General features: G+C 37.5%; 1 long non-coding RNA gene across 1 annotated transcript; it reads right to left on the reverse strand.

The window, feature by feature from the left end:
* Window positions 1–16,444: 16,444 nt before the first annotated feature.
* LOC147494833 (uncharacterized) lies at window positions 16,445–17,305 on the reverse strand. The gene is made up of 2 exons (XR_015199636.1): window positions 17,117–17,305; window positions 16,445–16,621 (listed from the first exon to the last, which is right to left on the reverse strand). It is a non-coding gene; the product is annotated as an uncharacterized LOC147494833 (long non-coding RNA).
* Between the last annotated feature and the right edge of the window lie 2,955 nt (window positions 17,306–20,260).

Below are 20,260 nucleotides of genomic sequence, written 5' to 3' on the forward strand. Positions count from 1 at the left end.
AGAATACGACGAGTTCAAAACTCGGGCGAGAATCACGGCATGAAGAATACGCATGAGTTGAAAGCTCTGACAGAGTTCACCGAACTCTGACAGAATACGGCAAAGTTTACTTCCAATACAGAATACGGCAGAGTTCACCGAACTATATCGCGTTTTAAACAACAATATAAACAATTTCATACCCAATTCATACTTGTTTACTTGTCTAAGTTCATAAACAGTTGAACCAAGCGTTAACCAAACGTTTTAAACTTGTTTACTTGTCTAAGTTCATACCCAATTTCGCGTTTTAAACAACAATATAAACAACATCCAAGAATAAAGTTTACTAGGTTAGTTCATACCTAATTTCGCGTTTTAAACAACAATATAAACAGCATCCAAGAATAAAGTTTACTAGGTTTATTTCAAACGAATCCAAGCTAATTAAATAACAAATCAAACGAATTAAAAGTGGAAAAATACCTTAATCCAGAAGCTTGGTTCAAACTGGAGAAGAAGAAGCTGAGAGAGAGAGAGAGAGTTTTGAATTTCGTGATTTTTGTGATTTTCGTTTTTTTTTTTGAAATACCGCGAAATATTGAAATATCGGTTTTATTAGTGGTTTGGATCTTCAGATCTTGAGGGCGAGATCCGACGGCTCAAGAGAAGAGTGAGATAAGAGTGTCACTCTAGACAAACCATATATAGTGGCACGCGCTACGAAAGTGTCTCTATTTCTCTTTCTGTTTTACCATCTCTCTTTCTCTCTCGACTTTATGCAGTTATTATTGTTGACTTTGGAAACAAAAAGACAAAAAGACATGAGTTTTAAAGATACATTAAAAAATATTAAATCACTATTGCCCTATTGTAGCTGAGAGTCGCGAGAATTAAAGTATTTTAGATATATATATATATATCTAACTTATTCCAAGACCACCAGCCCAAGGAGGGTTCTTCCCACTCTGAGACAAGTAGATCCAACTTGGTTGAATGAATCCGGCCAATTGTAAGCTAATACTTAGTACGAAGTGAATAATTAAGAAGTAATAAATATTTTTTTGTAGCAAAAACAAGCCCTTATTATATGCATGATATCTTCATAGATATTTTTTGTGGACATTTTCCTCATCAGGTTTAGTTCCTGTAAGACAAATGAAAAGAAAATACCTAAATATGTTTTTACCTGACGAGGATTTGAGATGGTGAATAGAAGGCCGGTAAAGTTAGTAATCAAAAACAAAAAACAGTGAATATTCTTAAGGCCTACACCAAAGTTTAAGGATGATGCCGTCTTTGTGTGTTGTGCTTGGCTAGTGTTTCAATCTTTTGTAACTATAAGAAAACACATAATCATCTTAGGATCCCCTAAGATAGTGAAGCGAATCAAGACTAGAAAGTAGGTAATCCTATCACTAGGTATTTTCTTGAGGTCCGATTTTACATGGCTGGTATGTGTCGTGAGTAAATAATAATCTCATGCTTGTTAGGCAAGCCCATTGGCGGAGCCATGTAGAGGCCAGGTAGGGCGTAGGCTCTCAACTTGGGACAAAAACTAAATTAGTAGTACTTGTTTAGGCCCACCTAGTATTTTAAAATGAAAAAAACTACTAATCAGGCCCATTAGGCATTAGGAAGAGGTTTGGTTTGTCTAGTGACTCTATTTATACATTTGATGTTGTTATTTCTTGTCGATGCCAAGAAATAGTGGACTAAGACTTGCTTTTCCAAGTACTTTTACAAAGTAAAACAAAGGCCTTCGTGCTTGAAAATAAATTAAAATAATTTTTGGAGTGAGCATAACTCAAAATTGAATCGAAGAGAGGCAAAATAAGAAACATCGATGGTAGAAGTATGTAGTGGAAGTCATTTGGTCACTACCTCAAATGAGTTCCTCTTAGCACTTTACACTAGCCCCCTGAAGAAATTTACTGACTCCGCCACTGGGCAAGCCTATTGATCTTGCAGTCACTGTGTGCCTCCCGATCTAACTCTAGGAAGGGATGGTAAGGTTTGACTTTCTGCAATAAAACAGAGGGGTGGTGGACTTGGTGGACTGCTTCCCCAACAACCATTTCTAAAAAAAAAAACTACTAACAATGCTTAGTCAACAAACTATTTTGCATTTTAATTCAAACAAACAGAAAGAAAATTCCGTTCGAGAACTACAGTACTAATTACAATATTTAAGACTAAAATAATATGCTTGCTTTAAGTGGTCCAAGCTATATAATGTAGTCATGTAGACTCTAAATAAGATTATACTGTGAAAATATGTACGTGCACATAGAAGAATAAAAAACTGCCACCTTAAATATGCTTCAGTCAGGGCAAGTCCATTGGGGAGTAGCTATAATAGGCTGTTAAAAGGTGCTACATATGCCCTTTAGCAGCCCCAATTAAATTTGACAGCCCAAATTTGAAAAACCATTTCAATGAGGACTTTTAGCAGCTCTTAAATTCGGGATACGGACAGCAGAGTTTATGCCGTCTGTACGTTAAATTGCAACAGACGGCATAAACTCTGTTGTCTGTGTAGTCTAGACATCTCAACGACTAGTTTTTCTAAAATTGCAAATTTATAGCAACTGTTTCACACAACTCTCTCACCATTTGCTCCCAAATCTCATACAATTTCTATCTACTCAAACTACAACAATCACTACTCCAAGTACAATAATGGATCCAAATGAACATGCAATTCAAACACATTAAAAAAAAAACCTACAAGGTCTCTGCCAATTTTTCAATTCAAGAAGACGAGACTCTTTGCAAAGCGTGGATATATGTTAATGAAGATCTAATTGTTGGTGCGGGGCAACAAGTTACACACTATTGGGAGAGAATATTAGAAAAATTTCGAAAGAGAATTGGCGAAAACAACAAAAGAAACAAGGATTCAATGTCCACTCGATTTGGACACATCCAAAAAGCTTGCAACCGATGACCGGAAATTATCTCCTCTTCAGAGAGGACCGCAAGAAGTGGCACAATGATCCAAGATCGGTTGGCCGAAGCAAAAACAGCATATATGTTGGCTCATAACACACACTTTCAATTTACTATATCGAGGAGACGAACCAACGTCATTCTCGATGTAGATGGCATAGTCGTGCCTTCAACACCCACAACGCCGTCTGCAACTCTTGGTGGCATTCCAATTGATCCATTTCCTACACAAGTTGGGGATGAAAGTAGAGGTAGAGGTGGAAGTGGAAGTGGAACTAGAAAAAATGACCACCGAGAACAAGGGGTGAGAAAGAAAGGATGAGATAATTACAAGATGATGGAGAAGTATTTGACACAAATGACAAATACCGCCGCCGATAGGGTGAAGATGATGGAGCTCAAGAAGTGGAAAGAAGACAACAAAATATTAGTACAATATACTTCTACTCTTGAACCGGAAGTTGCCGAATACTTCAAGACGATGAAAATGGAGATAGTTCGCTAAATGAGAAAGAGTGAAACGTTTGGAACTCCAGGTGGTGCTTCTAGTGGTGGTGGTGCTTCTAGTAGGGGTGGTGCTTCTACTACTTAGATTAATTTCAATGTTGTTTTAGTTATTTCATTTCTATTGTTGTTGTTAGTTCATTTCCAATATTGTAATTTCAATTTTAATTTGAATTGTCTTGAAACAACATAAAGTCAAACATAGATAATACTTAAACTATAGAACAAACATAGATAATACTCAAACTACAAATATAAAAAGACTCATACTACATTTCTTGATCCGTACGAAATTGTCAAAGGTGATTGATGAGGTCAACTCTTAGTTGAACATTAGTTTCTCTGCTCTTAATGTGAGGAAGTGTGTTGAGTTTTCTTGCAATTTCCTCATTTTGATTCCCGAAAACATGCAATGCGACTGGTAGCTTTCCAATGCAAGCAACCACCTTTTGCATACCTGTCAAACATGGCTTTCCAATGCCATCAACCTTGTATGTGAAGTACTTGTCATGGTCAAAGATAACTTTCAAGATTCAGAGAAAGAGATGGCGGTGCATCCTAAACCTCCTACGGAAGATATCAAAGGGATAGTTCAGGTATTGCACGAAACAATCCCTCATAATCCTATTGTGAGCGTCGATTCGATCACGATAAATGTACTTTCTACCGGGGACCGAGCCTCGATGATCACGAGTAGCTTCGTGCATGTCTTGCAACAACGAGAAAATAGGTACGAACATATTGTTCTCATAGTCATTTATCATGTTCTCATCTTCGGATGAGGACCTTGAGTCAACATAGCGAGAAGAAGAAGTCATTTTGAATGTGAGAAGAAAAGTTGCAAAGTTGAGAATGAATGTGAGAAGAAAGGTTGCAAAGTTGAGAATAGTAATGCAAAAAGTGTAAGTAAAGACAAAGTTGAGAAATTTGTGGTATATAAAGTTGACACAAGAAATGAGGTTGGTGGTTGAAGAGTTGATGGTTGAGGAGTTGAGGGTTGAGATTTTGATAACAAGTAAATGCATGTGAGTGAAAAATTGGTTGAATTTGGCTAAGTCTAAATCGGGTTGAGTGTCTAGAAAGTATATATGGACAACATAGTGTTTGGCATCCGTCTATTTAATTAAAACGGGAGACAGACGATATAGTTTCTGCCGTTTGTATATAAATAACCAACAAACGGCAGAAACTATGTCGTCCGTCTCCCAGAACTTATTATAGCAGCTGCAAGCGAAAGTCGTAACTTTGGTTGGGTTTTTGACTCCTTCCAAATTTAAGACCCTTTTAGCAGTCCCATTGGAATAACATTTTTGTAGTTGGAGTGCCATATTTGCCTTTAGCAGCCCATATAGCCTCCCATTGGATTTGCTCTCAAACAAGCATACATAGCCAGGTATTTGTATACAACATAGATACAATGATGTTTGATCCGAAATAATGACTCGGGTTCTTGAGGTCTCACAAGTCACAACGAAATAACACTGGTATGCAAGATTGTAACTCTGTATTCATATTTTAAGTCCTCCCCTACAAGGGGCGAACCCAAGGTGGGGCGGGCAGGGCAACTACCCCTTAAATTTCTGGGAAAAAAAAATTAAGGGTGTGTTTGTTATTAAATTTTAACTCATGGAAAGGAAAGGAAATAAAATGGGTGGTCCACTATGGAATGGAATGGAAAGTAAATAATTTTAAATGATATGTGGAAAGGAAAGTAAAAACTGGGGAAAGAAATAATCATGTTTGTTTGCAAAAGCTATGGAAAAAAATAATTGTATTGTTAGGTGTGCTAGTAGTAAGTCCCTAGCTATCTACTTACTTTCCTTTCCACAAAATTTTCAAGGATTAGCTAAGGACACAAAACCTTTTCCATTTCCATGATTTTGTTTCCATATGGAAAAGCTCATTTCCTTTCCATGGGTAAACAAACGTCTTAAAAACTATGGAAAAGGTGGACTACTCTTATTTTTCTTTCCTTTCCATAGTGTTTCCATCATAACAAACACACTCTAATATGTGATAGTGTATACCCACTGGTACCTTTTTGTATTTTCTAGAGATAATAATGATTAAATCTGAACTTTTACCTTCTAAAACCTTATTTTATTTCTTCTTGTTGATTTATCATAAGAGGAAGTGAAGAAGCAATTGGGTTTTGGGCGGTCATGGGTGGCGTCAAGTGCATAAGCTGAAGTCCTTTAATTAAAATGGGTTCCCATTCTTAAAGGAATTGTGGTTCAATAAAATATTTTCTCATTCTTAAAAAGTTGGGGTCTTTGTTACGTTTTTACTGTTGTGTTTAAGATCTCAAGGAAATTGACATATGAAATTTTGGGTTATTTAGGTTTTAATCCTATTTTTTATGGGGTATTTAGGCTTTTGTCCTAAAATTATCGATTATTAGGTTTATATCCTACTTCTATTTGTTGACTGTAAGTCATGTGATCAAACTGTTTAATCCTCTTCGATTTTCTCAAATGGCCAGAATACCCTTGGTGCGTACATGTCACACGACTTGAAATTGGATAAAAGTATGATCAAATCCTAATTTACCCAATTACAGAAGGGTGTAAACTCTAAAAATGAGATTCTGACATGCACTATATTCTAACATTTTCTTAACTTGTTTTCTTCGTAGATTTGTCAACTATAACTCCACGACTTAAGCAAAAATGGGGATTTGTTCTTACAGTAAGGGTACAGTATTTACTGGAGATGATAAAGTTTGGTTAGGGTTCCAGTGATGAATTTCGGTTAAGGTTTATTAAAGAAGGTGAAGTGTTGAGTGTGTCTGAACGAAATGCAGGGAGTGGGGAGAATTTTCCCTCCTTATCGTCTAACCTAATTCCTCGAGATGAAAACTATCAATAATCGAATGGAAATTTCATCACTAATTACAACTAGACACGTGGTGGTTTTATCAGTCCAATTTCAAGTCGAGTTTTTATTTTCAAGAATCTCATTTTTAGGATTTACCCCTACTATAATTTGGTAAATTAAGGGTTGGTCCTACTTTTACCCAATTTCAAGTTGTGTAGCATGCATGCTCCAAGGGTATTCTAGCCATTTCAGAAAATTGAAGAGGATTAAACAATTTGACTACGGTCAACTGAGACGACTCACAGTCAACAAATGGAAGTAGGATATAAATCTAATAATCGATAATTTTAAGACAAAAGCCTAAATAACCCCACAAAAAGTAGGACTAAAACCGAAATAACCCAAAATTTTATGAATTGATTCAGTGATGCAATAATGATGAACATAGTGTCAGTTTGATAAACCTACGTAGAATGATTTATCTCTCTCAAATTGCTTTGCCAATTGCACATATATGGAGTGATATAGGAACACAAATCTATACTAATCCACTAGTTTGTAGTAGACCTCCATTACCACCAGCTAACATACGTTTGTTGCGGTCTTGGGCAATTTTATCAAAAAAAACATATCGATTTTGCCCCTTTTCAACTACAATGTCTTTAGAATTAAAATTCAACTCTTAACATAACAATTCATCTTCTTGAACAGTGAACTTTTTTTAATATGTATTGGCTATTTTCTTGGCTTTGATTTTTGGTTTGGCTATTTCTACCACCTCCCCTACATCTTGATCTTTGTGAAGACATTTGAGAGTTGAAAGAATGAGAGGAGAAGAAGATGAGAGAGAATTAAATTTGGGTACAAAAATGCTACGGGCACAAAATGTTCAATATATAGGAAGGGAAATAGTCCAACGGACCTATTAGGCCAACAGTTATATTTCGATCCATTAGACAACGGACAGAAATCGATCTGTTTGATTATTTAAAAAAAAAATTGTTGGGACGGCTTTAGCTATCCGAACCGTTACTATCAATTCTACGAAAAGCATTTAGATGCAATCGGTTTTTAGCAGTGCGTTGGAGGATGTTTTTGCTAAATTAATTGTTACATGTCACATTGGCAATGGCAAATGGCAACGTGTTGATGGTGTTCTAAGAGCATCATTAGGAGAGAAACCAAGAAAACACCAAATATTTGAACCAAACCAAATACCAAACCAAAAAAACACCAACCAATTTCAGGAGCGATATCAAATAATTGACATAAAATGACACGGTTTTGGATCATTCATCTTGACGATTTTTCAATGATCATTCATCTTCCTCTGATTCATCGAGCTCGAGCTCTTCAAATGATAACATTGCAATTAAAACTCGTAAAAAATTAGTGGTTATTGCTCTACCTTTGGTTCGACATTGTCTGGGTTTATTGCGTCAGCAAGAAGCGGAGTCTTCTTATAAACCACATGGTGGTTCGAAGAAAGGAATAAAATGCAAGAATCGTCAGTACGAGGTAACACTGGATAGTGTAAATGCTAACTACTTCAACGCAAATTCTATATTCACTGACCACGACTTTCGACGTCGATTTCGTTATAGGTGAGTCATTGTTTACTCGTATTTTCAATCATCTTAACCATAATGTACCATATTTTTAACAAAAAGTTAATAATGCGGGTAAGTTTGGGATTCACCCCAAAATCAAAGTAATTGTTGTTATACGAATGCTTGCTTATGGGTCTCTAGCTGATCTAGTAGATGACATGTTACATGTTGTTGAGACAACTGTTCATGAATACATGCGCTATTTCTGTGATCGAATTATTAGAATTTTTGGAGGTGAATACTTGCGCAAACCAAATGTTGCATATATTCATCGTTTGCTTGAAGAGTCTGAGGAACGCGGATGGCCTGGAATGCTAGGAAGCATTGATTGCATGCACTGGTAATGGAAGAATTGCTCATCCGCATGGCAAGGGTCTCACACTGGCCATGTGTATAAAGCAATAGTGATTCTAGAGGTGATTGCTTCTCGTGACACGTGGATTTGGCATGCTTTTCCTGGAATGGCGGGTTCTCACAATGATCTTAATGTGCTTGACCGCTCACCAATATTTGATGATATAGTCAATGATGACGCTATTCCTTGTAACTACACTATGAATGGGCATCATTATGATATGGGCCATTACTTGGCTGACGGTATATATCCTAATTATACCACCTTGATTCAAACGATTTCTAAGCTGACTGTTGCACAAGACAAATATTTTGCAAAGAAGCAAGAAGCTGCTAGAAAAGACATAGAGCGGGCGTTTGATATATTACAGTCGCATTGGGCTATTTTAGCGAATCTGTGCAGGTTATGGTATTTGGAGACCATGACTATTGTTATGAAGACTTACATCATTTTACACAATATAATTGTGGAAGATGAATGTGAAACGGATATCCCACAGTATATTCGTGATTATGAAATGCCAAGTAGAGAAGGTGCATCTGAATATGAACGCCACTTTGTTCTATCTCGTTGGGCATCTAGCATTGAGAGGGTTCGTTCAAAAGTTATTCATGATAGATTGAAGAATGACTTGGTCGAGCATTCGTGGAGTAGGCGTGGGCGGCATGGTCAGCGTTTATTTCTATTTCTATTTGGACTTCATTTGGACTTTGTGTTTATTTATCGTTTCAATTTCTATGTATTTGTGTTCCAAGTTTATTTATATGTATTTGTGGTTTTATGAAAAGATTTGTGTATATGAGAATTTTGAAAATACAAAGTAGACTCTGCCGAATTTTTTTTAGAATGATAAAAAGTATCAACTTTAAACTAAGGTAACTCAAATTAAAAGAAAATATTCAATTAAAGTACATTCTAATTAAAATCAAAATACAAACTCAAATTAAAGTACGTCATAAATTAAAAGACATAAGTAGGAAGTAAATCATTTAAACTATGCACTACTTTGACTACCACCAATGATATTGGCAACTCGATTCTTCATATTTTGTAAAATTTCTGCCTTTTTGAGTTGCCAAATTTCGCGATCATCTTCGGGTAATCTTTCTAATTTCTTTCTTAGTATTTTAGCATTATTTTCATCTTCTCGAACTCGGAGCGCATCTTTCTTCTATTGAAGTTTTTCTTTTTGGATTTGGAGCTTCCAATCCATCGCATTTTTCTTCAATTGAAGTTTTTCGGATTCCATCTCATCTTTCTTTAATTGTCTTTGAGCTTCCAATTCATTGCTTTCTTTGGTGGTTTTAGAAAGTTCTACAAGAAAATCATCAAGTTTCTTAACAAATTTCTCCACTTTAGAATCACTTTCTTCTTTCTCTTTTTGCCTTCTTCTCTTTTCTTCTTTCTTTCCAATAGGCCTATCCTCAAGCCTATCAACTTGGTGTGGATCATAATCCATTGGTTGAGTTGTCGCAGTTGATATTAGAACTAATAAACCTCCTTCCTCACTATTTGACTTCGACTTTTTGGTGGCTCGCAATTCATTTATCAATTGTAGCCTCTTCTATTTGGGTGAGTCTTTCACTATATTATAGCATTACATCCACTTCTAAACCTCATTATGCATCCCATATACATTTATTGCTTCCTCAACCTACCAATTAAGAAAAAACTAAATTAGAATTGAAAAATATTTTTGTGAATTAAAATAACAAATAAAAAATAAATACTTACAATCATATTGTCATTATAGTCACTTGGAGGAGATGCTTGAATCTTAGAAAGAATAGCATGGAACTTGTTGATATTAGCTTGGATGAGAGTCCAACGATGTTTCATGCCCGTGAAGTTGCTTTCGATCACTCTTCCTAGATTTGCATGAAATGCATTTAGAATCTTACTCCAAAATTTGTTTGACTTTTTCTCATTTCCTACTACACCATCTTGACTAACTTGTAGCCAACTATTGGTGAGAGCAACATCTTCTTCTTGTATCCATGAAGCCCCTATAGATTTTGTTTTTGGTTCTTCACTAGTCATTGTGGTTTAGAGTAGAGAGTAGAGAGTGGAGAATAGAAGTGAGTGCAAAATCTGTTGTGTGAGTGCTTCAATTTATAGTGAAAGAAAAATATAGTCGTTTTTTGCCCGTTTAGAGGACATGTTGTTATAAACAACACACGGTTTTCGCAAAACCGCGTCATTAAAGCCCACAATCTAGCCCAAACCCATACGGTTTTTCCAAAACCGCGAGAGAGATTTGATACAACACCAAAGCAAACACCAAATTTTGGTCGATTTGGTGTTTACTTTGGTGTTTTCATCAACATGTGTCTCTCCAGAAGATGAAAAAACACAAAATTATTGAAAATTTGGTGTTTAATGTTAGAATAGTGTTGTTTGTGTTTGTAATTTGTAATGGGTTACCTTGCATTTGCAAAACTTGTACAACTGGACGTAGATGAGAATCATCCAAGAACATTATTTTCAGTGACTCAATGTTGATTGTGTGTCTTAATTTTGATCAAAACCTGATGTGTGTAGCACTAAGACTCATAAATGGGGCCCGGTATTGGCACTCCCATAAATGAGACTAGCACCCTTTTGACCAATTCAACGGTACTAGCACTCCTCCATTAAATACACAAAAAACACTAATGGCAAGCAGCTGCCGCGGGATCGCACAATCCACGACATCGGGTTGCCGCGAGATCTTATATCCCATGGAAGGTGGTTGCCATGAGTCCTTTTTTAATTTGTTTTTAATAGCCACCGTAAAAAAAATTAGTTGCGCGAGATGATTTTGTTTACTAAAAATGGAGTCTTTGCTTGTGTTAATTATCAAAACTCTCCTTCATTAATTTGATCATAATTTTTTTTTATAACATATGAAAGTATTTGCCGCGAGATAGCAAAATTATGGCTCAATTGTATATTTTTTTTTGTCATGGTTTTGGTGTTGTTCTTGGAGTGTATAATGAAACTTTAAATAAGAAAATAAAGTATTCATTTGTTGTGTGTATTCAATACGCAAAATTTGAAGTGAAAAAAAAAACAAAAAACACACAAAAATATATGCCGCGGCAACTGCATGCCGTGGGATATGGGATCTCGCGGCAACCCGATGTCATGGATTGTGAAATCTCATGGCAACTGCGTACCATAGAACTATGGGCATGTGGGGTGTAAAAGGACATATAAGAAATAACCATTATTGTTTTACTTTTTGTCAAAGGGGTGCTAGTCCCATTTATGGGGTGCCAATACCGCGCCCCTTTACTTCCCAACTGGATAACGAAGTATCACAATTCATATAAACATAGATGCCTTTCCATCTCCAACAGTTGCATCGCTTTATAACATTCTCTAGAGCAAGACTTGCTTCTAGGATGTGGCAATGTAATGAAATCCTCACTGTCCATTTTTTAAAACCAATATTCGAAGTGGTGGAAAAACATCATTAAGGTAAGAAATGACATCTCCTCTCTTCACTGTTGGAGGATAACAGATGGACAAAACATTGATATTTGGGAGGATAATTGGATTCCTTCTATGCCTTTTAAGAAACCTTTTGGACCTAAACCGGATCCTATGAGAGCTGTGAGGTATGTTTCTGACTTGATTGATAATATTACAAATGCTTGGAACATTAGCTTGTTAAACGAGATGTTCACTACAGATGTTAGGGATGAGATTCTAAAAACTCGTATTTTTTCACAAAATTTGGATCAAAAGATCATTTGGACTTTAGAAAAAAATGGTATTTTCACTGTCAAATCGACATATAGTTGGTTTTTAAGTCAATCTAAGGTCGGTAGGACTCTTAGATCTTTATCTATTGCCAAAAATACTTGGTGCTATATTTGGAAACTTCATTTTCCACATCGAGTCAAAATGTTCTTGTGGAAAATGCTTAACGGCATTTTGCCAACTAGGAAAGTGTTATTTGATCGGCATGTTTGTCCTGTGTATACCTGTCCTCGTTGTCACCATGCGACTGAAAGCATTGAGCATGCCCTCTTCAGTTGTGTTTATTTAGATAAAATTTGGTTTGCCTCACCCCTTGCTATGCGTTTTCAATCCGAATCGCCAGGTTTAGTCTTGATGATGTGATCACTAAGGTTATCTCTCAATGTACCTCCAAGGATAATACTATTGTTAACTTATCTATCCTAGCGTCTACTGCCTATATGATTTGGGTAGATAGAAATTATTTGGTTTTTGATCCCAGTCATAAAGCTGTTAACCCAGATCAGGTGCTGGAACAAGCACGAAGGTGTCTTATTCCCCGCTCATGCTCCGCAGGTTTGAAATACTTGATATCTGACTCTCATCTTCCTGACCTTTTTATGCTAGCATGTGACGGTAGTTTCTGTAATTATCTCTAGTAACAGAAAACAGTAATAAGAATGCAAGTAAAACTTATCACTGAGGATTGTGCTCGGCACAATTTCCTTAAGACTAAAAACGCCGCCGGTATGGTTCTTTGCCGACCTCAAAGCGTCGCCTCCCAGGATACAACAACAGGGATAAGCGTCACCACCCAATGACCACTCTGCGGGGAACTCTCAAAGATACTCGGACAAGTTTTAATCTTGTGTTTTCATTTTTCGTCTTTTCTATAAACAGGAGAGACCTTAGTTTTATAGATCTGAAAAAACTCAAAAATCAAGGAAAGATTTTGTAACCTCGCACGGTTTTGGAAAAGAAGACCAAAAACGCAAAAACAAGCCCGGATTTGCACCCAATTGGGTGGATTTGCACCCCGTGTGGCACATGGGCACATGCACTAAGGTTTTCTGAGCTCCCACCTCCCGAGAGCCCCCAAACTAAGGAGGCCTTGTGTGCGACGAGCACCTCCTTATATCTCTACACTATCCCTCCATAAGGACACAACCAATATAAACTTAAGAGTCTTAAGTTTAGTAACCAATGGGGACTAAAGCCCCCACATTAGAGTGTAGTAGATACAAAAAGGTCATGGGTTCAAACCCATGGGACACAAATTCCTTCACATTTCCAACAATCCCCACATGAATGGAATTATTAAGAAACAGAAGAAAAGAAAAAACAAAACAAGAATGTCTGGAGTATGAAGAAGTTATGAATGGGCTGAAGGTGTCATACGACTTGAACCTTCGCTTGGTGTTTGTCTGTCGGGATTACTAGTTGACCAGTGACCTTAGTCTTGAACTGTTCAACCTATATGTAAGCCAAGTCAACAGGTAACACACATAACTTCAAAAATCATCATAGAGTTCCCTCAGTTGTGCTCGTATAGCCATGAGCTTCCCAGGTTTCATGAGTGCTCTAGAGAACAAGCCTATAAGTTCTCATAGGAAGCGGCTTTTACTTCCTCACTCATATAGGTGCCTCTATCAGGAGTGTACTGTATCATTACACCCCACTGGAAAAACCAGCTATAGAAAGCATTAAGAGTATTCACTCATCCTTTAAAAGATACAGAAGGTACTACTACATCATAGGGATGGGTACAGAGTTTTCACTCTAGGTGTAGTACCCCCACAAATCACGCAGATAACTTGTTTCCCCATTGAACCTTGATCCTGGGATCTCCATTCACCAAGGTTGGGTGTCAGTTATCGGTGATTTAATTAAATAGGCAATTAGTCTTTAATAGACTTTAGCCCCATCCCCCTCGATGTACTAAAAACCAGCTCTCTAGCCAGGCCTTTAGTTAAAGGATCAGCTAAATTTTCTTTTGACCTCACAAAGTCAATAGCTATGATCCCATCTCTTAACAACTGTCGCACAGTGTTATGTCTTCGACGAATATGTCGAGATTTCCCATTATAGGAAGTATTTTTGGCCCTCAAGATAGCAGCTTGGCTATTACAGTGAATAGAGACAGGTGGAACAGGTTTAGGCCAAAGCGGGATATCCATCAAAAAATTCCTGATCCACTCTGCTTCCTCACTAGCTTTGTCTAAAGCTATAAACTCAGATTCCATAGTGGAACGGGCAATGCAAGTTTGCTTAGATGATTTCCAAGACACTGCACCCCCTGCCATAATGAACACATAGCCACTAGTGGATTTAGATTCCCGAATCAACAATCCAATTGGCATCATCTGTACCCTCTCGGCCAGAATTTGGATATCTGCCATAATGAACACCATAATTTGAAGTATATTTCAAATATCTCAATACTCTGATGAGAGCATCCCAATGCCCATTGCTGGGATTTATGGTGTATCTACTAAGTTTGCTTACGGCGTAAGCTATGTCGGGTCTAGTGCAGTTCATAAGATACATGAGACTGCCTATAACCCTAGAAAACTCTAAAGGAGATACACCTAATCCAGTATTTTTTGTCAAATGTATACTAGGATCATATAGTGTTCTGGCAGGTACACAGTCAAATTGATTAAATCTTTTAAGCATTTTCTCTACATAATGAGATTGAGACAAAGTAATTCCATCAGAATTATACACTATCTTAATGCCAAGAATGACATCAGCGATATCCAAATCTTTCATGTCAAAGTGCTTACTCAAAAAAGATTTAGTCTTATTGACGGTCTCTAAACTGGTTCCAATAATCAACATGTCATCCACATATAAACAGATAATTACACCAGATTGTTTCTCAAATTTACAATAAATGCATTTATCTGCCTCATTAATATTAAAACCATTAGAGATTAGCACACTATCAAATTTCTCATGCCACTGTTTAGGAGCTTGTTTGAGCCCGTAAAGAGATTTCTTTAGCCTACAAACTTTTCTCTCAAGGCCTTCTAAAACAAACCCTTCTGGTTGATCCATATATATCTCCTCTTGTAATTCCCCATTTAGAAATGCCGTTTTAACGTCCATTTGGTGAATTACGAGATTACGAGTAGAAGCAAAGGCTATTAACATTCTGATAGATGTAATCCTCGTTACAGGAGAGTAGGTATCAAAGAAATCAAACCCTTCTCTCTGTTTATAGCCTTTTGCTACTAATCTCGCTTTATATTTATCAATGGATCCATCTGCCTTAAGTTTCTTTCTAAATAACCATTTATTTCCAATAGTTTTACTACCAGGGGGCAACTCAACCAGCTCCCAAGTGTTATTGGTTATAATGGACTCATATTCACTTAGAATGGCCTCTCTCCAAAAAATCGCATCAGAAGATGACATGGCCTCTGAATAGGTCTGAGGATCCTCCTCTACTCAGAAAGTAAGGAAATCAGGTCCAAAAGAGGTGTTAGTCCTAGGTCTCTTGCTCCTCCTGAGTTCAATTTCATCTTCACCAGAAGAATCTTCTCGAACTCTAGGAGCAAGTGTAGAAGAACTCAGAGTCCTTCCCGATCTCTCAATAAATGGGAATTTATCCTCAAAAAGACAAAGATCCCTAGACTCAATAATGGTATTATCATCAACAAATTTATTTTTAGATTTGAAAACTAAAACTCAGTAGGCACTTTGCTATTCTCAGTGCATACCCAATAAAGACACAATCTACAGTTTTAGGGCCAAGTTTAGTCCTCTTGGGTGTTGGTATAGATACCTTAGCCAAACACCCCCACACTTTAAAAGAATCTATAAGTCGGTGTCCTATTTTTCCACATCTCATATGGAGTTTTATCTGTGTGTTTTAAAAGGTATCTTATTCAGAATATAACAGGCCGTTAGCAAAGCCTCCCCCCATAGGTTCATAGAAGCCCCAGAGCTATTGATCATTGAATTGATCATATCTTTGAGAGTCCTATTTTTCCTCTCTGCTATCCCATTGGATTGGGGAGCATAAGGGGCAGTGGTCTCATGTACAATACCATTATTTTCACAAAATTTATTGAAAGGACCAGAATATTCACCTCCTCTATCAGACCTAACTATTTTTATTTTCTTGTCTAACTGGTTCTCAACTTCAGTTTTAAAGAAAATAAATTTAGCTAAGCTATCATCCTTACTCTTAAGCAGATAAATATGACAGAAACGTGAAGCATCATCAATGAATGTAACAAAATATTTATTACCTCCTCTAGTCATGTAACCTTTAAGATCACATAAGTCAGTGTGAATCAATGCCAACAACTCAGTGTTTCTTTCTACCTTTTTGAAAGGTTTCCTAGCATATTTAGATTCTACACATACTTCACATCTCTTAATTTCAGAAATATTATTCTTGGATATGTTACCTAGATGCATCAGTTTTTTAATTGAAACATTATTAACGTGTCCAAGTCTACTATGCCACAGATCAAATGACTCAACCATATAAGAAGAAGTAGATGCTTTATTAAATTCAAAATCAGTTACATTGAGCTTAAACAAGCCTTCATCTAAATAACCTTTACCCACAAAGGTTCCCCCCTTAGTCAGAACAAATTTGTCTGACTCAAAGACAAGTTTGAACCCCTTCTTACTTAAAAGGGAACCAGAAACCAGATTTTTCCTAATATCAGGAACATAAAGAACATCCTTCAAATTAAGAACATTTCCAGAAGTGAACTTCAAATTAATAGTCCCTTTTCCTTCAACTCTAGAAGCAGATGAGTTACCCATGAACAGACTTTCTCCTTCTCCCCCGGAGGAGTGAAGGGCCTTGAAATGCACTTTTAGTGCCACGGATGTGTTTTGGTAGCCCCAGTGTCTACCCACCCGGTCGATCATGTTACTCACCAAGTTAACCTCGGTAACCACCGCAGAAAAAAGTTACCATCCCGAACTACATTTGCTTGTGCCTTGTCTTTCTTCCCATCATTCGGACCTTTTTGAATTCTGAGTCCGGGGCTATATGACCTCGAGATCCGCACACATAGCAATGAATTTCGAGGATTGTAAGGTTTCTTTTTAAAGTGAGGTTGGGATTGTTTATTCTTGTTCGCATATGGTTTCTTTTTGACGGGGAATTTAGTTGATTTAGACTTAGAAGAACTAGCAGCGTTACCTTCAACCAGGTTAGCCTTAGCCTTCATTTCTGAAGTCTCCACATTGATTTCAGCCTTCCTGTTATCCTCCTCGATCCGAAGGTTGACGATCAGATCTTCTAGGGTCATCTCTTTTCTCTTATGTTTGAGACTGTTTTTGTACTCCTTCCACGAGGAAGGGAGTTTCTCAATTATGGAAGCAACCTGGAAACCTTTGCAGATTTTATACCCTTCCTGCAAAATCTCATGAATGATTATTTGCGGCTCCTCCACTTGAGAGAAACAACAGATTTCCCATCTTCCATCTTGAATTCGAAACTTTCCTACAAGAAACTTCTTAGAACCTCGCATCTTGAGCATACTTCTTATCAAGCAAATTCCACAATTACGTAGCGGTCGTTACTCACAAAGATAAACATCATACAAATCAAGGGAAAGACAATCAAGTATATAATTTCTACATAAATAATCTTTCTTTTCCCATCTCTCCACACCACCAGAACGACCAAGTTCATCTTCATTTTCATTGTAATTGGGTTTCACAATCGAAATCCATTCAACCAGTTTCAGAGTAGTCAGATAAAACCGCATTTTCATCTGCCAGCGCTTAAAATTTATGCCATCAAAAATCTCAGGTTTGACAGACTTACCACTTGGTTTTTCCATTTTAGCGAGCACAATACTAGATAATCACAGTTTAATTTTTCGTCTTAAGATTGTAATTATCTCTAGTAACAGAAAACAGTAATAAGAATGCAAGTAAAACTTATCACTGAGGATTGTGCTCGGCACAATTTCCTTAAGGCAAAAACGCCACGGTATGGTTCTTTGCCGACCTCAAGCGTCGCGTCCCGAGGATACAACGATGGATGAGCGTGTCACCGACCAATGACCCGACTCTGCGGGAACTCTCAAAGATACTCGGACAAGTTTTTAATCAGAGGAAAATAATCTTGTGTTTTCGTTTTTCGTCTTTTCTATAAACAGGAGAGACCTTAGTTTTATAGATCTGAAAAAACGCAACTCAAGGAAAGATTTTGGAAAGAAGACCAAAAAACGCAAAAACAAGCCTAGTACTCGCACCCACCCCCTGCGCGCGACGTGTGTGGGCACACGCGCACTAAGGTTTTCTGGAGCTCCCACCTCCCGAGAGCCCCCAAACCAAGGAGGCCTTGTGTGCGCGCGAGCACCTCCTTATATCTCTCTACACTATCCCTCCATAAGGACACAACCAATATAAACTTAAGAGTCTTAAGTTTAGTAACCAATGTGGGACTAAAGCCCCCCACATTAGAGTGTAGTAGATACAAAAGGTCATGGGTTCAAACCCATGAGGACACAAATTCCTTCACATTTCCAACAGTTTCGACCCTAGTTCATCACGGGCTGCTGTAGGCTACACTTTAAATAAATGGGCTTCTGGCTTATGTTCTGTAGGAAGCAGACTCGTCTCAGCAGGATCAGCAGAAGAGGTAGAGCTGCAAGCAGTAAAAGTCGGATTGGAACAAGCTCGTCAGCTAAGTGTTAGCAAGGTGGTGGTTTGTTCAGATAATATGGGCATTGTTCAAGAGCTAAATGGAGTTTCATCTACAGTGTCTTGGTGTTGTGCGGGTCTTTTGCTTGAGATCCTTAATCTCAAAACCAGTTTCAGTTTCTGCAAAATTGTTTTTTGCCCGAGGGAGTTGATTAGCCATGCCCATCTCATGGCAGCTACAGCAACCCTTCATAGTCCTTTTGTTTGTAATAACCAAGTCCCTATGCATGTGAGACTTGGTTTTTCTGAAGTTCAGTCACGTCTGTATGAACTATTCGCTATCTGTTAATGAAATCGGAAACTGTTAGTTTAAAAAAAAAAACTAGGAGGGATATATCATCACAAAAATTAAGACAAAGACTAGCCATCCAATGCAATGCAGCGCCCCATTTAAGGAAACAGGGGATCTGGCCTGGAATGTTTACAAGCACAAGGAGCCTTGGCGCTGTTTGAAATCTCTCTCTTCAAATTGACTTCAGGCCAAGTATAAAGAACCTAAGAATCTTGTTTCTTCTGAACTTTGTAGAGAATTCAATATTCACTTGTCGGTGTGTGGAAGTGTAATAAACATACATCATAATTCGGACTAGTCATAAGTACTTTTTCTTGTGTTGTGTCGTAGGAATAAAGATGAAGAAAGCATCATCTAGGAAATGTCTGAAACTCTGAATAGAAGCAAGCCATCATAGGAACCAATGAAGGTAGGTATATTGGAATATTTTGGCGTAATTCTCGATTGGAAATTAGTGCTTGCCGCCACGATCCTCTCACCTAGCTTCATCAATGAAATGAAGGACAATGTGTGAATGTGATATTTATAAATGCCAACTTACCCACTGTAGCCATATGATGAGCCGATGAGATAAGTCATAAGTGGCATTTCTCAGTATTTCGTTAAACACGTATGTACTACTGACAATAATAGCCTATATATGGAAGTGTTTAATATGGCTACAATAGTTCTCTGAACTGGCAGTACGGGTGCCGCAGACAACAACATGTTAGGAGTTAGGACTACAGCCCAGAGAATATACTGATTAAGGACCTAACCATCTGATCTATTTCCACGTTCAGATGTTTTGTAGGTTATTCAGCTACCAACAAAGTTGCACCCGGTAGATTGCTCGTAATTTAATAACAAATAGCTTTTCGGGAAGCGGAGATGAGGCACTGCCCCAGTAAATAATGCACTGGCATAAGACAGTGCCGTGCATGTGTGGAAATTTTGTTCCCAGGTTTCACTGCGCATGTTCCCAAGAGTTTAGTTTAGGGTGAACTAGTGTTACCCTCCTACTAGATTAGTGTTACCCGAGCCAATTAGGATTTCCCCCCACTAAATAGGAAATTAGAGTCTCCCCCTAAATACACACAAAAAAATTTTGGTCAATCCACTTTGATTTTTTTTTTAATTTCCCATCTAGTGGGTCAATCCACTTTGATTTTTTTTTTAATTTCCCATCTAGTGGGAGAATCCTAATTGACTCATCTAGTGGGGAGTTGGTTAACCCTTTAGTTTATACGAATTAGTTTGAAACCTTGGTCTTTTCGATGGTCAAGAAGACAAACTATATCAAGAGTCCAGACCAACTTTTGGACTTGTGATCCCTAGACTTTTCAACTTGACTACATG

The sequence above is a fragment of the Coptis chinensis genome, chromosome 6, assembly GCF_015680905.1.
Source record: "Coptis chinensis isolate HL-2020 chromosome 6, ASM1568090v1, whole genome shotgun sequence".
Classification (NCBI taxonomy): Eukaryota; Viridiplantae; Streptophyta; class Magnoliopsida; order Ranunculales; family Ranunculaceae; genus Coptis; species Coptis chinensis.